This window comes from Micromys minutus (genome assembly GCF_963924665.1).
Source record: "Micromys minutus genome assembly, chromosome: 2".
NCBI classification, from domain to species: domain Eukaryota; kingdom Metazoa; phylum Chordata; class Mammalia; order Rodentia; family Muridae; genus Micromys; species Micromys minutus.
Genome location: NC_137971.1, coordinates 26,429,173 through 26,444,871, shown reverse-complemented (window position 1 = coordinate 26,444,871; position 15,699 = coordinate 26,429,173).

The window sequence follows — 15,699 nt, the reverse complement described above, 5'->3', positions numbered from 1 at the left end:
TTCACGTTTTCTTTTAGAAATACGTTTTCAGATGGGTCTACAATCTCAAGCTGCTTGATACAGTTTCTCCAATCTTCTGAGAATTTTAGGGGGGGGGGTCTGTACTTACTCAGGAAAACTCTTTGACCCCAGTGATGACCATATTAAACCTGAAGAGGAGAGGTTTTGCTTGGTTTTAGATTTTTGCAGTATCAGTAGCTCCAAACCAGAGCCTCCCCAGCTTGCCAGGCAAGCACTCTCCCACTGGGCTCTTCTGTAGTCTCCTTCAGTTCTGCTTAATGATTGTCCCAGGAAGAATTACAGGTCTCTGCTAGAAAGTTGCCACTGAAGCCTGACTCCCAGGAAACAGATGTCTGCAATGTCCTCTGAGACTGCAGCTGCTTCCTCTTGTTGTGGTTTGAGTTTGTATTTCTTTTGTTTCACAATGCTCTTGAGCAGCCTCATTCACCCCTTCTCCACTGGGAAAGTCATTCTCTGAAGCAAGTTGTTTGTAGCCCTGTAAGAACAGCCTTTGTAGCTCCATTGAAGTTTTTCTTTGTTTCCTAATACATTTAAACATCTTACTATGGGCTTAGGGGATACAGAGACAGATGCTCACAGCAAACTATGGAACCAAGAACAGGGTCCCCAGTGGAGGAGGTAGAAAAAGATTGAAGGAACTGAAGGGATTTGCAACCCCATAAGAACAATAATACCAAAGAACAAGAGCTCCCAGGGACTAAGGACCACCATCTAAAGAGTACACATGGATGGACCCATGGCTCCAGCTGCATATGTAGCAGAGGGTGGCCTTGTTGGGCATCAATGGGAGGGAAAAGTCCTTGGTCCTGCCAAGGCTAGATTCCCCTGTGTAGGGAAATGCCAGGGTGGGGAGGTGGGAGGGGATGTGTGGGTGGGTGAACACCCTCATAGAAGCAGGGGGAGGGGGGGATAGGGTAGGGAGTATGGGCTGCGGAACCAGGAAAGGAGATAACATTTGAAATGTAAATTTTAAAAATCCAATAAAAAAATTCACACCTTCACTACTGGGAAGTTTATTCTTGAAGCAAATCTTTTGTAACCTTGTAACAACTCCTTATAGATTCTGTTAACTAATTTGTGAAGAAAGAACTCTTCATTTCCCTGCTCTTTACCCAAGCTTTCCTCCCAGGACTTAAGGTTCATGTTAGGGGTTTTCTATGCACACCACAATTCATCTAGTTGGAGTCTCTGTACCTTTGTTGATGCCACGTAGTTTTAAGGGAACCAAATACATTTTATAAATATGAAAAAATTAACTGTTTCCATGTAGAATTAGCTCTGAAAGAAAACAATAAAAAGGCAACTGATCCACTGCAATTTGCTAAACGCAGTTAACTGTAGGTCCCTGGATCGCAACCACTCAACTATCAGATATGTTGAGTTAAACTTATATTTTGACGATTTCTGAATCTAAGTGGGATACTGGACAATAAAATATGCTATGTTGTTCTTACTAAAAAAGTAAAGACCTTTGGCAATGAGTGAAAGTACTTTCATGTCATACCTAGCACTTGGGAGGTTGTTAGACAGCAGGTGGAGGCCAGGGACTCTGGTGAGCAAGTCTCAGCACAGGGGACAGCTCCTCATAGCAAAACCACTCCACAATGGTGGCAGGAAAATGATCCAGTTCTAAAGTAATGGGTCAGTGAGAGGTGAGGGGAAAGGAATTGAGCAGTGGTGGTGTTAAAATGTGATATAGAAAAATTCTCTCAGAATAAAGCCTGCTAAAAAAACACAAGATTCACGCAAGGCTCACATTGCCAAGTTGAGCCCACTCAAGTCACATGAGGCAAAAGAAGTTCCAGAATTTTTTATGTCAAGAAACAATGTCTAAATCAGACATCATGTTCCTAATGACAGAAGTTTCTTGTCCTGTCTACAGATGAGGAGAGTCTTGGCTGACCAGTAACCAAGTCCCTCTGAGGAAAGAAAAGCTCCTGTTAGATGTATGGCATAGACTTCTCCCGAGAGAGGCTTAGTAGAGTGTTCGTGGACAATCAGGTTTGTGAATTCTCTAGCATTGTCTAATGGCTTCCATTAGAGGGAGCTAAGAACAGGAGTGTGGTGAGATCAGAAACCTGATTGTATCCACAAAGCTTATTCTTTCTTTTCTCTCTCTTTCTTCCTCCCTCTCTCCCTGCCCACTTCCTTCTTTCTTATGGATAACCTGCATTTTGTGTTTTAACTGAAAATTTAGTACAGGATCCAGAGGCCAAATTGCAGCAATAAACATTGATTTACCTCCTCTGAAGAAGCAAGCACATTTAAAGACTTCAGCTCTTAAACACTAGAGCTGGTGGTATATGCATGTAAGCCCAGGTTCTAGGGAGAAGAGTAAGTTCAAAGCCAGCCTCATTTACAGAGCTCAGGTCAACCTGTGCAAAGTACTAAGACCTTGTCTCAAGAAATAGGATGATAATAATAAAGCTAGGGACGTCCTCAGCGTTGTTTGCTCCTAGTTTAGCACACACAGTGCTTAGGTTCAAATTACAGTACTACAGAAGGGAAAATGGGTGGTGTTATTTATGGAAACTGTGCTTCCTAAACTGGGCAGACACAAGTGGTTCAAGGAGGGCATGGCAGAAAAGCTTTTCCTGTGGCACACAGAGACAAAATGGTAGCAGCCACTGGTTACAATCCTTGGGAAAGTCTTTATTATATAGAAGGATCTGATGGTTTCCAACAGGGTTGGCCTTCAGTTTTATTTTTTCTTCAGATTTTCTTTACTCTAAGTATTTATAAGAAATATCCCAATTTAAATGTTGTTTGTGTTTGCAAGCCAAGCAAAGTTAACATTTCTTACATGCCTGCTGGCTGTTTCTGCTAAAACATCCATTAGAGTGAATGTAACATTTTAATATAACATTTTTAGCATTTCCAGTTTAAAACAATCTTGCCAAATTTTAATTAATTAAACATTTTCTAGTAAAATAAGAAATTTAGGATACTGGAGAATTAGATGGTCTCAACCTGTTCCTAAATCAAGAAATAAGAAAAATTAACATTTAAATGTAAACTAGGTCATATCATAGTTTAGGACTTAGGGAAACCTCGTGGTGTGTTTTATTCTGGGTCACTGTATTCTATGTAGTCACAACATCATTTATAACCACGTGCTTTAAGGGAGAAATAAAGAAAACATATTACATTCAAAAGTTCCTGGTCATTTGGAGTTTATGACCTGTATTTCTTAACTTATGATATGTCAACATATCTCAGGCCAAAAATAATGTCACTTATGTTTCTTGGTTTAGAAAGAAAAAGGAGTCAGTCATTCTGGCTCACACCTAGAATCCCAGCATTTGGGAGACTAAGGCAGGAAAATCATGAGTTCAAGGTCAGTGCGAACTTAAGTCTAGCCTGGGCCATCTGAGACTCTGCCTCAAAAAAATGAAAATAAATACATAATTTAATTTAATTAAAAACAAAGCTAGGAAGTAACTGTATTGTTGATGAGTTTTTTTTTTTTTTTTCCTGGCCGGTCTAGTCACACTGGATGGAAGTTTCTGGAGACAGCTACCGACACTATAAACCCCATTACTCCTCCAGTGGCTCAGGAATTACCTAGATGACTTAACACTGTGACCCGGCCCGATGGCTCAGGAAGTAGCTAGATGACTAGACTGTGAGCCTGCCTCGTAGGAAAGCCAGTCTCATGGCATGAGACATGTCATGGCACTCAGTGTGAACTCACCAGCTCTGAGAGAGGACAAGAGACCTGCCCACTGTACTTGCGGCATGACAACCTTTCCTTAGTTCTCATGTGCTCTACATTTGGAAGGGGGATGATGTCACTCCCAGGCTTTGTGGGGACCCAATGTTCATTGTGTCCACTGTGTCTGTTCCTTAAGATAAAAAAAAAAAAATCATTCAGGGGTTTGGGAAGAAGAACTGCTTTTTAAAGCTTGGCTTGCCAAGGTCAGAGCTGATGGTCCTAAATTGCCCGGATTCCTGTCCTTGCTCTCTAGAAGCTGGTTTGTTTTCAGCCCTTGGCAAATCCCAGATCTTTTCAACCTACCCCTTACCACATAGTAAGATGTGGTATCCTGAATGATTCTATCAAATCGATTTTCCTTTATTAATTCATTAATTCAACCGAACAAGTGAGCAAACCTATTCACTGACACATAGTAAAATATTTTATCATTTTCAATTTAAAAGGACATAAATCAATACTTGGTCCATGCCCTCCAAGTGTAAGGTGCTTAGCCTACTGACTCAGAAATTTTCTCTCCTTTTTATCAATTGAGTAATTGATTGATTGATTGACTTGACACAGGGTCTTCCTTTAGCTCAGGTTAGCCTTGAATTCACAAGTCTAGGCTGTCTCAGCCTTCCTGAGTGCTGGGATTGCAAGTATGAACCACTATACCTAACTAGAAAATTTCTTTGATGGCCCTAATCTCTCTTTCTTGCCTATTTACATTTCTCATCCCTGTAATTATGACTGGAGTCTGGTGTGTGATGAAATGTTCAGAGGTTAATAGAACTGTGGCAGATAGGAATTCTAGGTGACACTTGATTTTTGAACAGATTTTTAAAATATTGTGTGTGTGTGTGTGTGTGTGTGTGTGTGTATCAGGGGTGTGCATATGTGTGTTTATGTGATATGTATGTGTATGTGCTGTGTGTGTATCTGCTGTGTGTATGTGTATTGCTGTGTGTATATGTGCTGTGTATATATTGTGTGTATGTGGTATGTGCATGTGTATGCGGTGTGTGTGTGTATGTGTGGTTTGTTGGGGGTGGGTGTGAGTGGGTGTGTGTATGTTGTATGTATATATGTGTGTGTGTGTATGTGGTATGTGTGTGTATGTGTGCAGGTGTATGGGTGTGTATGGGTGTGTGTGTGTGAGAGAGAGAGTATGTGTGGATGTGTGTACTATGGGTGTAAACTTTAACCAAGAATTCTTGGAAAGAAGCTGTGTCTGTAATGGCTATTTGACTGATTAGAGCTGGAGTAATGGGAGGAGGTTGGAATGTTGCAGGTCCAGAGTCTAACTATACTTTATCTTGGGCTAGCTAGCTTCAACCTTGCTTTTTCTCAGAGCAAGGCCTGGAAGAAAGCACCCCAATGTTAATCAATCCTACCAGTTTTATCTGGCTTTGCATGTAGTTTTGGACTCGTGTCTAAATAGGCTGTAGTTTAAGATTCTGAAAACTTCAAATAAAACAGATAGAATTATACAGTGAGCAATACCCTCTATCTTCTTGCCCAATCCTGAGCAGCTAGCCTTGGAGGGGAGCTTTTGAGCCACGGCTGCCATCTCCTCTGGATGCCGGCATGAATCCACACAATACCTTATGATGCATGATCTGTGAACTCAGAAAGGTTATGGAGCATGGATTTTGACCTCCTAAATCTCCTAGACACTGCTGTCTTCTTCTTTAGGTTAATTTCTTATGTTGATTCATGCCTCCTCATTGTGATATTGCTAACCCAGGAGGAGAATGGGTAAGAAGAAAAATGAGAGCATTAGTGTCCTGTGGGACAGAGCACACATGAGATCTCAGGGACAAGTGACCTGAGGGCGGCTGGAACTGGAGACTTTGGAACATTTAAGTAGTAGGAGAGAAAGGCGCTAATGGATATGAATGGCTTTTTGGGAAGATAAGTGGGCTGTCAAGACAACAGATGGGCTGTTCCTGAAATGTGTTCTCTTTCTTTTGTGCCAATAATGCTACCCTGGAGCACGGATTTGGGGTAGATGCCATTTACTGTCTGGAAGTAAATGGATCCTGAAGAACATTCACAGCTGTTTCATTTTCCAGAAGTTGGCTCCTTTAGACAGAATAGGGGAGATTTACAAAGTTTTTTTCTGCATGGCCACGCCTTCTGAATCTGTGAACTCCTGAAGATTTTAGCTTAAAATAATCTTTATGCAAATATGTCATGTTTAGAATGATGTGTTCTGGTTTTTTTATTTATGTAAAAACATATAGACTATATCTGTACGTCTAAAAAGATTAGGAGGAAAGAATTAGGAAAGTGTCCTGTGTGGCTGGAGAGATAGCTCATTCGGTAAAGTACTTGCCTGAAAGGCACAGGGAACTGGAGTTAGATTCTCTGAATCCACATTAAAATAAAACCAAAGTAAACACAGAAGCCTGTGCTACACAATTTTAATCCTAGCACTAGGGAAGCCGAGTTGGGTAGATAAATGGAATTGGTGGCCAACCAGCCTACTGTACTTGGTGAACTTCAAAACAATAAGAGACATCTAAATAAAAAAACAAAACAAAATAGAAGGTAGACAGCATATTTGCAACAACTTTTGAGGATATCCTCTGGAACACTTACAAACGCGCACACACACACACACACACACACACACACACACACACACACACACAAGCTAGGAATTTCAGCATCAGGATCTGTGATTTCAACCATCCCAGGATATGGTCTTTTTTTCTTCTGTCCATTAATATCAACATAATTAACATCGATAACATCCAACAGCAGGACTTTTCCATGCTACAAATTGGAGTTCTTTAGTGTCCTTTTCAACTACCTAGACTTTCCTTGCTGTGCGTAACAACTTTCCTTTATTTAGCATACCAGAACCTTCCACCAGGAACACAGACTATATACATATATATAGTTATAGATTAGATGAGACAATCCTAATGAATGTGCTAATGACAACTGCTACTCCTCATGATGCAGCTTAGGAACGTAATCCACACGGCCTCATTTAGTTCTTTTTTACAACAGCCCCAGGAGAAGGTTGCTATTATTATCCCCATCTCAACAAGAAGGAAACTGAGCCTCTGAGAGGTAAAGTTATCTTCTCAAGATAACAGCACAGGCAAAGCCCAGGCCCAAACTCATCCACCTCTGCACTGCTGTGCATTCAGCTATAGAAGAGAATGCCATCCATGGACTTGGTTTATTCCTTGGTGTTGTAGTGCCAGGGAAATATTAGTGATCCCCTCCCCCCCCCAAAAAAAAAAACATATAGGAACCAATCTGATGCAACTCACAGCGGGGTCTTTATTCCATTCAAGCTAGCTTGGGCTCCCTCCAACACATCACCATTATGCAGGACAGTTTTGGTGACGGGGGAGCCTCACACGTCTATTGGAGCAAGGCTTAATGGTAAGCAGCAAGCAGGGAGTATGACTCCAAGCTGCTGTGACACTTTCATCATTTCTTGATCATGTCCCACAATCATCCCCTAAGCATAGCTAAACCACTGATGCTCTACATTCATATCCATGACTTATGCCCTAATCGGACCAGCTATTGTCCTGTTAGAACACAACGCTGGCATTACTAACACTGGCCATCCTAGTGCTATAGCTGATACGTAGCCAATGCTTCAAATGCTTGTTTTGTGACATCATTCTTGGTGAGACAAGAAAAGCTGTCCACTCACTCCAGATAGGGACAGATGGCATAGTGGATGTCAGAAATCCAAACTCGGTGAACCAAGGTGCTTGCTGGGATTTACTCTAGTGTGTTTCCCTTTGCTGTGGTAGTTACCATGACCAAAGGCAAATTGGTGGAGGAAAAGGTTTATTTCATCTTACAACCCCAGGTAACACTTCGCTGAGGGAAGGAAGGGCAGGAATTCAAGGCAGGAACTGAAGCAGATAGCATGGAGAGATATTGCTAACTGGTTTGTTCAATATGGCTTGCTTAATTTGCTTTTTTAAATAACTCAAGGATATTTGTTGTGGTGTGATATTCTAGACTTTCCCATAAGAATTATCTATCAAGAAAATATTGCACAGACATATCCACAGACCAATCAGATGGAAGCAATTTCTCAACTGAGGTTCCTTATTCCCAGGAGTCTCCAGTTTGTGTCGAGCTGACAAAAACATAAAACAAAACAAAAACCCCAAACCAACATAGAATTTCTTATAGGAATATGGGGCAGGGGTCACTTACAGGAATTGAAGCGACTCAAAGACAGCTATGAAAGACCAAGTATGAATTCAAAAATCTGGAGACCTGGAGTGTGCCACACACCTGCAGACAGCACAACAGATGTCTTTTCCGGGCATCTTGGCTGGTCTGGCTCTGGCTGGCAGCTCAGTGGTCAGTCTTAAATATGCATCCAGCAGGAAGGGGCTAGTGAATCTGTTCCGTTTCCACTATTTCCAGAAGCTATAGTGCTATTTCCTGAGCTTAAGATGCTCCCATGCAGGATAGAAAGCTTTCCCTCCTCTTGAGTAGCTGTTCTCAACCTGTGGATCCAAACCACACTGTGGGTGGTTGCATATCAAATATCCTGCTTATTAGATATTTACATTAAAATTCATAGCAATAGCAAAGTAACAGTTATTAAGGAGCAACAAAATAACTGTATGATGCTAGGGTTTCTTAGTAGAAAGAAAGATACCTTGGTGGATTGGAGCCAAGGGATGCCACAAAGTTACGCAGTACAACCATAGAAGGAAAGAAAAAAGAGCAGGCTGTGAAGTGCTGACGTTTTGTAAAGGGGTACAGCACAACTGCACTGAAAGACTGTGCCAGCTTGTGGCTATAGTGGAAATATTATGTCTCATTTTGGCAGTTGGTGATGATAAGGTTGCTTGTCGCTTGGTTACTGTAGCTGGTCTTACAGGGGGTGGGGGTTCCAACAGTTGGGGGTCAACGCATTAGGAAGGCTAAGAACCACTGTCTGAGAACAGTCTGCTGTTTCACCTCCCCATTAACATAGCGCATCTTAACAAGCTTCCTGCCATGGCTTTACTCAGAGGAACTTGCTGCATTGCTGCCTCTCTTAGAGCAAAGCTCCTCTGAGAGCCACAGACACAGTGGGGGGTAACATTTTTGGCCAGCAGTCTAAGAAGGTCAGATAAAGTAGAATCTGATATCAGTTCTTCTGTGGGTTGTCCTGGTCTTTCCAGGAGGAGTTTGCTTCCCCCCATGAACCCTGGTTGCACAGAACAGACAGAAACTCCACAGTAGACCCCTTGTCTACCACCCAGTGGCAGAGCGTGTGTTTATGGACCCGACCTGGCCAGTTATTCTGCTCAGCTCAGTGGGGTGGAAAGCCTCGCCGGCACAGCTGTGGGTGATGAGCAATGGTCAGGTGAACAGCCGAGCGAGGTGATTATGTCGGGTCTGACAGCACCGTGTTTCATATGAGACTTTAGCTCAGTTTTTTTAGGAAAGGTTAGACCACTGGATCTCAATGCCCTGAGCTAGTTTCCTATGTGAGTATCAATCTACATCAGCCATACTTTCATCAGTTTGGAACTGATGGGCCCATGACCTCACACCGGTTTAAACTGACGCCACAATCCTGTCCAGACCAGACATTACAAACAAGGCCAAAACAATGTTTACGGAGTCATAACAGAGAAAAGAAGAGTCTTCGCTGACTGAGCAGTAATCTCCGCTTTGCCTTACAAACCTGCTCATCTCAGGCAAGATCTCTGAGCAGGCTTTCCCTTTTCCTGTTACTGTCTTTTGCTGCTTTGTTTTCTGCAATTTTGAAGATAGGGTTTTCTGATATATCTCAGGCTGGCTTTGAACCTGATATCTCCCCTGCTTCAGCCATCTTAAAGGAGAAAGAGAAACTCGTGTTACATATCTATGACTGTTAGTATGCACCAAATATAGTAAAATTACCATCTTGTATTTTAAAAGCTTAAGCTCACTACCACTAATTAGGTGCAGCTGAGCTCTCCAGCTGCTGGAGTCCTGGTCTGTTCATCAACGGCCAGTTTCCCATAAAACCCTGAGCACGGATATCAAGGGTGAGCACCACCACTCACTCCTCCTGGCTTGAGCATCAGTGTTGTTATCTGAAAAGTAGGCTGGTCATACAATTAAATGAGCTACTGGGCCTGGTGGTTTGTTTATGCCTGCCATCTCAGTATCCAGATGGGTAAGACGAGTGGACTGTGAGTTCAAGGCCAACCTCGACCCCATAGTAAAAGACTTTGTCTCACAAGAACTAAAACTAAACAATACATCAAATGTGTTAACAACTTAATGGATCTAATCAGAAGCCACACAGAAAACTGTCTACAAAAGCAGATGCCAACAGTGCCTCTGGTCCTTATGCCGGTGTGCTGCTCTGGGCATAAGTATGTGACTGGTTTTCACACAAGGTCCCTCCTGTACAAGATTAAGAGCCTAGTCAATTTAAGATTTACCTGCCCAGTAAAGACCAGTAAATGTTGAGGGAACACTAATTCCCTGGTAGAGAACTTTCTGAATGCTCAGACTTCCAACGCATAAGGGCATTACTGCAACAATCTTCATTGTCTCACTGGATATAAAGGCTCCTGGAAGAGGAGAAACCAGTGAGATCGAAGGGACTCTCTGGACTCAGGAATAGGCTAAGCCGGCCTTCGTGAAGAAGAAAAGTGTCTTGGATGTGATAACTCTCTGACTCCGGATGCTCCGTGCAACCCCTAACTCTCTCATACCTTGGGTTTAGAGCTGTATTAGATGATATAGTGTGCTGCCACATATGTATTAAATGATATAGTGCAGCCACATATGTGTGCTGGCATGATTGTCAACTTTCATAGACATACACTATCATAGACATAGTCATACATTTGTCATAATTTCATGGACACACCAGAAATCCAGAGAGTCCGGGAAACATTTAGAATTCCCCTTGACTTGGTCTTAGCTCCTTTCAGTCTCCATTCACCCGTGGCCTGAGAGCTCTTTAGGGTTCTTCCTCTGGGCATAATCTCATTAGGGGCTAAATGGAGTATTCCTCTTTACACTCTTACAACCCTAGCGCATGCTCCAGGTTCAGACAATTGTACTCTTTGCCATAGAACCTTGGGTATACTTTAATGTAATTCATAAAATAAATATAAAATATATAATGAATGTAATAAACAAATGTAAAACTAAATATATATTAATTATTCTGCATGCCTAATATTTATCTGGGTTATTTTATTTAAAAAATTTTAAATAAATATTTCAATATAAAAATGAAGCATGTTTAGAATGAATGTTTTACATTTTTAAGATATTAAATAGAAAAACTGGTAATAAGTGTCTCCTTATTCATTAAGATATGTTTGTAGATAGTCTCATTCTATACCTCTGAGACAATAATAAAACATTGTTTTTCCACTATCCTACATCCTATGTAAATTTTGAATAGCATTACCCATGAGCTTTTGAACATGGCTTGAATGTAATCTAATGTTGACCCTTAGTTCATAATTCTGACCATTAAAGGGACACACTTGAATTCCAGCAATAAAAGCACCGTAAGTTGCCAGAGTGGGTGGTGTTGGGAGAAGAACCATATGGAAGATTAAGGGGTAACTTAGTAACCATTAGGAGATAGGGCAGCTTCCTATCCTGCCAACTAAAGTATCTACAGAGGGAGCTGATGATGTAACACAGGAAATTCCACACATCTTCAGAAGCCTGGTTCCCCTCAGAGTTCTTCTCAGTGCAAACAGGAGTATTCACATGTAATCACACTGGAAAATTACTTAGAAACATACTATTCACATCTTAGGTATGCCCCAAACACAAATGTTTGCATTATTCTATCTGGAAATATTCCGGCAGTGCTATTTACTTTAGACAAATATTATAACCAATTGCAGGACAAGCAGACAGTACCTAAGATGCTGATGGAACTGTATACGGTAGAGCAATAAGACTGAAAAGTCTATTTTAGCTACAGAAAAAACTAGACAAGATGTGCACACACGTTATAGAGGAAAGAAACGAGACACAAAATGATATGTGCATATAATTCCACACAAAATGATATGTGCATATAATTCCACACAAAATGATATGTGCATATAATTCCACACAAAATGATATGTGCACATAATTCTACTTGTATAAATGAACTTCTCAGTGCTGGTCATCAAATCCAGGGCACTAGGCATGGTAGGCAAGCTCTTCACCACTGAACTGTACCCCTGTTTTCCATTTTAAAAATGTTACTTAATTTGAAAATGATAAACTAATGAATGTCGTTGGACTTTGAATAGATCTACAGGTCACCTGAGAAGACTAAAAGAAAAATGCTGTTAAAGGAGTGATTATTTTAAAGGGACTTTCATAGGTGTTAGAAATACCCTCTTTCCCGACTGGATTTTGCTTTCTGGAATATTCATTCACTTTATGATAATTAATTGAACATATGATCTGTATAAATCTGTGATCTTTATATTACAAATACCCTCTTTCTTTCCTTCTTGCCCCCCCCCCCATTCATCTCCTGTTTTAGGACAAGGGAATTTAAGGATGCAATCAGTTCACGAGTGTTTTCTAGGAGTTGCTTCCCTGCGTACTTTCCCGATTCCCACTATCACCCACTCACCTTTCTACTCCTTCCCACTACCACCCACTCACCTTCTTCCCCCTTCCCACTACCACCCACTCACCCTCCTCCCCCTTCCCACTACCACCCACTCACCCTCCTCCCCTTCCCACTACCACCCACTCACCCTCCTCCCCTTCCCACTACCACCCACTCACCTTCTTCCCCCTTCCCACTACCACCCACTCACCCTCTTCCCCCTTCACACTACCACCCACTCACCCTCCTCCCCCTTCCCACTACCACCCACTCACCCTCCTCCCCCTTTCCACTACCACCCACTCACCCTCCTCCCCCTTCCCACTACCACCCACTCACCCTCCTCCCCCTTCCCACTACCATCACTCACCCTCCTCCCCCTTCCCACTACCACCCACTCACCTTCTTCCCCCTTCCCACTACCACCCACTCACCCTCCTCCCCCTTCCCACTACCACCCACTCACCCTCCTCCCCCTTCACACTACCACCCACTCACCCTCTTCCCCCTTCACACTACCATCACTCAACCCCCTTGCACAGAATCCACACCCTCTGTTTTGTCTTCCTCTTGCTTCTCCAGGTGACAATGACTGTTTCCACCTAAGGTTACACAAGGCCTTGGCCACATCAAAGCATGTTTCTTCTCAACCCTGAGTCATACGTGCCGTGTGGCATTCATATTATTTGAGAAATATAACAGGAAGAACTGGAATTCCCTTGCTCTGCTGAGGGCCTGGAATTAACCTTCTGTCCTTGAGGGATGTCGTAGAACCCTTCGACAGTGTCCTTAAAACTCATGGTATCCATTTGGGAATAGAAGATGACTATTAATGCAGTAGACATTTTACCTATTGTTTTGGCTGCAGTGCTGAAAAATATGAATTTGGAGATTTCCCCCATTCCCAAACATTCAAAAAAAATTAAAATTAAAATTAAAAATCAGAGCCAAAGAGCACAAAAGAGAAAAGACTTCTCAAATTCCTTTCTGCCTTGAACACAGGCATCAGAGTGGAAGCTATGCCTGCTTCATTCCAGTGTCTACATGCAGTTTCTTACATTTCTTTGCTATTGTGAGCCTAGCCTTTAATGGCTGAGCCATTTCTCCAGCCCAACTTCCTGTTTCTAATAGCAGGAGGCAAAATTTCTAAGAAATGTGAAAGATTTAAGTTTTTTTGTTTTTATCTTTGTTTGTTTTCCTGGTTCTAGGTTACTAAGTAGCCAGCTTTAGAAATGCTGGCTGATGATAAAATAACACTTGTGGGTCAGACAAAAGACTATGCCACCCATGAATCTGAGCTTCCATACCTATTCCCCATCTTGACCTTAGCTCTGATGGGGGGAGTGTAGATTGACTTGTAGACCCATCTGTAACACAGGTGGCTGTGTTCGAGAGAAGGCACAGGCACGCACACCCTTGATCTCTAAAAAAAATACTGTCTCTGCTTTCTATCTCTACATAAACATATTTGAAAGAAATAATCATGGAACAAAGGCAACTGTGCTCCAGATGGAAGGAAAGACAGAAATGAAAAGCACCAAGAGAAAATTGCTTTTAAAGGCAGGGTTCGATGTTGGAGATACTAATTGGAGTGACTCATCTTGACAATGGTGGTGCATGTCTCGTATCTTCCCCAAACCAGTTCTGCAGCACAGTCCCAGCCGGGGAGTTTGGGAGCTCTGTCCATCATTTCTCTCCTTCTCAACTATTGATCCTGAATAATACTCTAAAGAAATGATGACTCTTTACTTTAAAATGCCTCTCCAAAACCACTTCCTGTCTTCTGCTTTGCTTGGCTCATTTAGCCTCTTAGGTGTCAGCTGCCTTCCAACTCATTGAAGCCAGGTGTAAGATACCTGCTGCCTTCAGTCTTAAGAAATAGGAAGGGAATGTATACATCATCCAGAGTTTGGACCTGGAGTAAAATGTTCTCATGAATAATTTCTGAAGCTATTAGATTCCTGGACTTTGGGTTTCTAGAGCCCCTAGGAGAGTCTGTCATACACTACACAAAGAAACTCAGCTTCCAAAGGACATAAAGGAGTCTGACCATTTGTTGACTGAATACAGCAGCAATGCCTCCTATAAAGTCATTTCTCTGTACCTGAAAGATAATTTTTGTTCATTGACTTTCACAGGAATGTATATTAACTGAATAATTACCTGTGCATCAATATTCTCTCTATATACACTTTAGTACCAAAACTCCTAAAAATCTTTATTTGAAGAATTTTCTCTCAAGTTAATATAGGTTTAACAGTTAATATTAGCTTTCACCTCTAAAAATATTTCAAAATGCCCTCACCATCGTTTTCTTTTTCTCATAATTTTCCAAGGTAACTTTCATATACTGTATCCTGGTAACTCTAAGATGAGCTAGTTTATCTTTCTATCTTTGTATTGCACATTAATTTAATGTTACACTGAAGTCTCTCTCAACTACTAGAATAATCTCAACTCATCTTCTTCAGGTCTGCTGCCATATTAAAAAAAGAGAGGAGACAGGAGACAGATGGCTCAATGTCTTGGAGCACTTGCTGATTTTGCAGAGGTGCTGGTTTGATCCTCAGAACGCACACTGTGGCTCAGTCCCCTGTAACTCAGTTCCAGTGGCTCTTAAGCCCTCTCTGGTTTCTCCAGGCACCAAGTACATGTGTGGCACATATACACACATGCAGGAAAACTACAAAAATAAAACAAACAAATCTTTTTAAAAATAAATGAAATCGGGATGGGCATGTGCAGGCACTTGCACTACTCTCACTGTTTCTCCATCAAACATCCGGTCTGTATGATTTTGTTTTAAAGGAATAGCACTGGTTTGTTTACTGAAGATGTATTTTATGTGTATGTGTCTGGAAGAAAACGTGCAGGTGAGTGTACTGCCGGCAGAGGACATGAAAAGATGAGAGATCCCCAGAGCTGGAGCTGTAGATGGGTGTGAGCCACTTAAGGTGGTGACAAAGCATTAAACTCAGGTCCTCTCTGCAAGAGAAGCAAGAGCTCTTAACAACAGAACTGTTTCTCCAACTTCAATATTTACCATCTTAACAGGACAATAAAGCAACACTTTTTTTTAATCACAGAGAATTTACTGTTTACAGCCCTGTGACATTTGTTGTCTTCCTTATTTCTTCTTTTATATTTTTTAAAGTGTATTTTATTTACATTTGCTTTGGAGAATGAGGGAGGTGGATTCTAAGTATGGTTCAGGTAGCTGGCCTTGAATTCATCCTTCTTGCTGGAATTACAGAATCCTGCTGACACAGCTAGCTCTTCATTAATACATTGTCTATTTTCTTGCTATGCAGCATGTCAATACCTGTTAGCATGTAAATACCTGTGCTGTGTTGGGAATATAGCCTAAATTAGAGAAAGCTTGTTTAGTATACACAAAACCTTGGGTTCC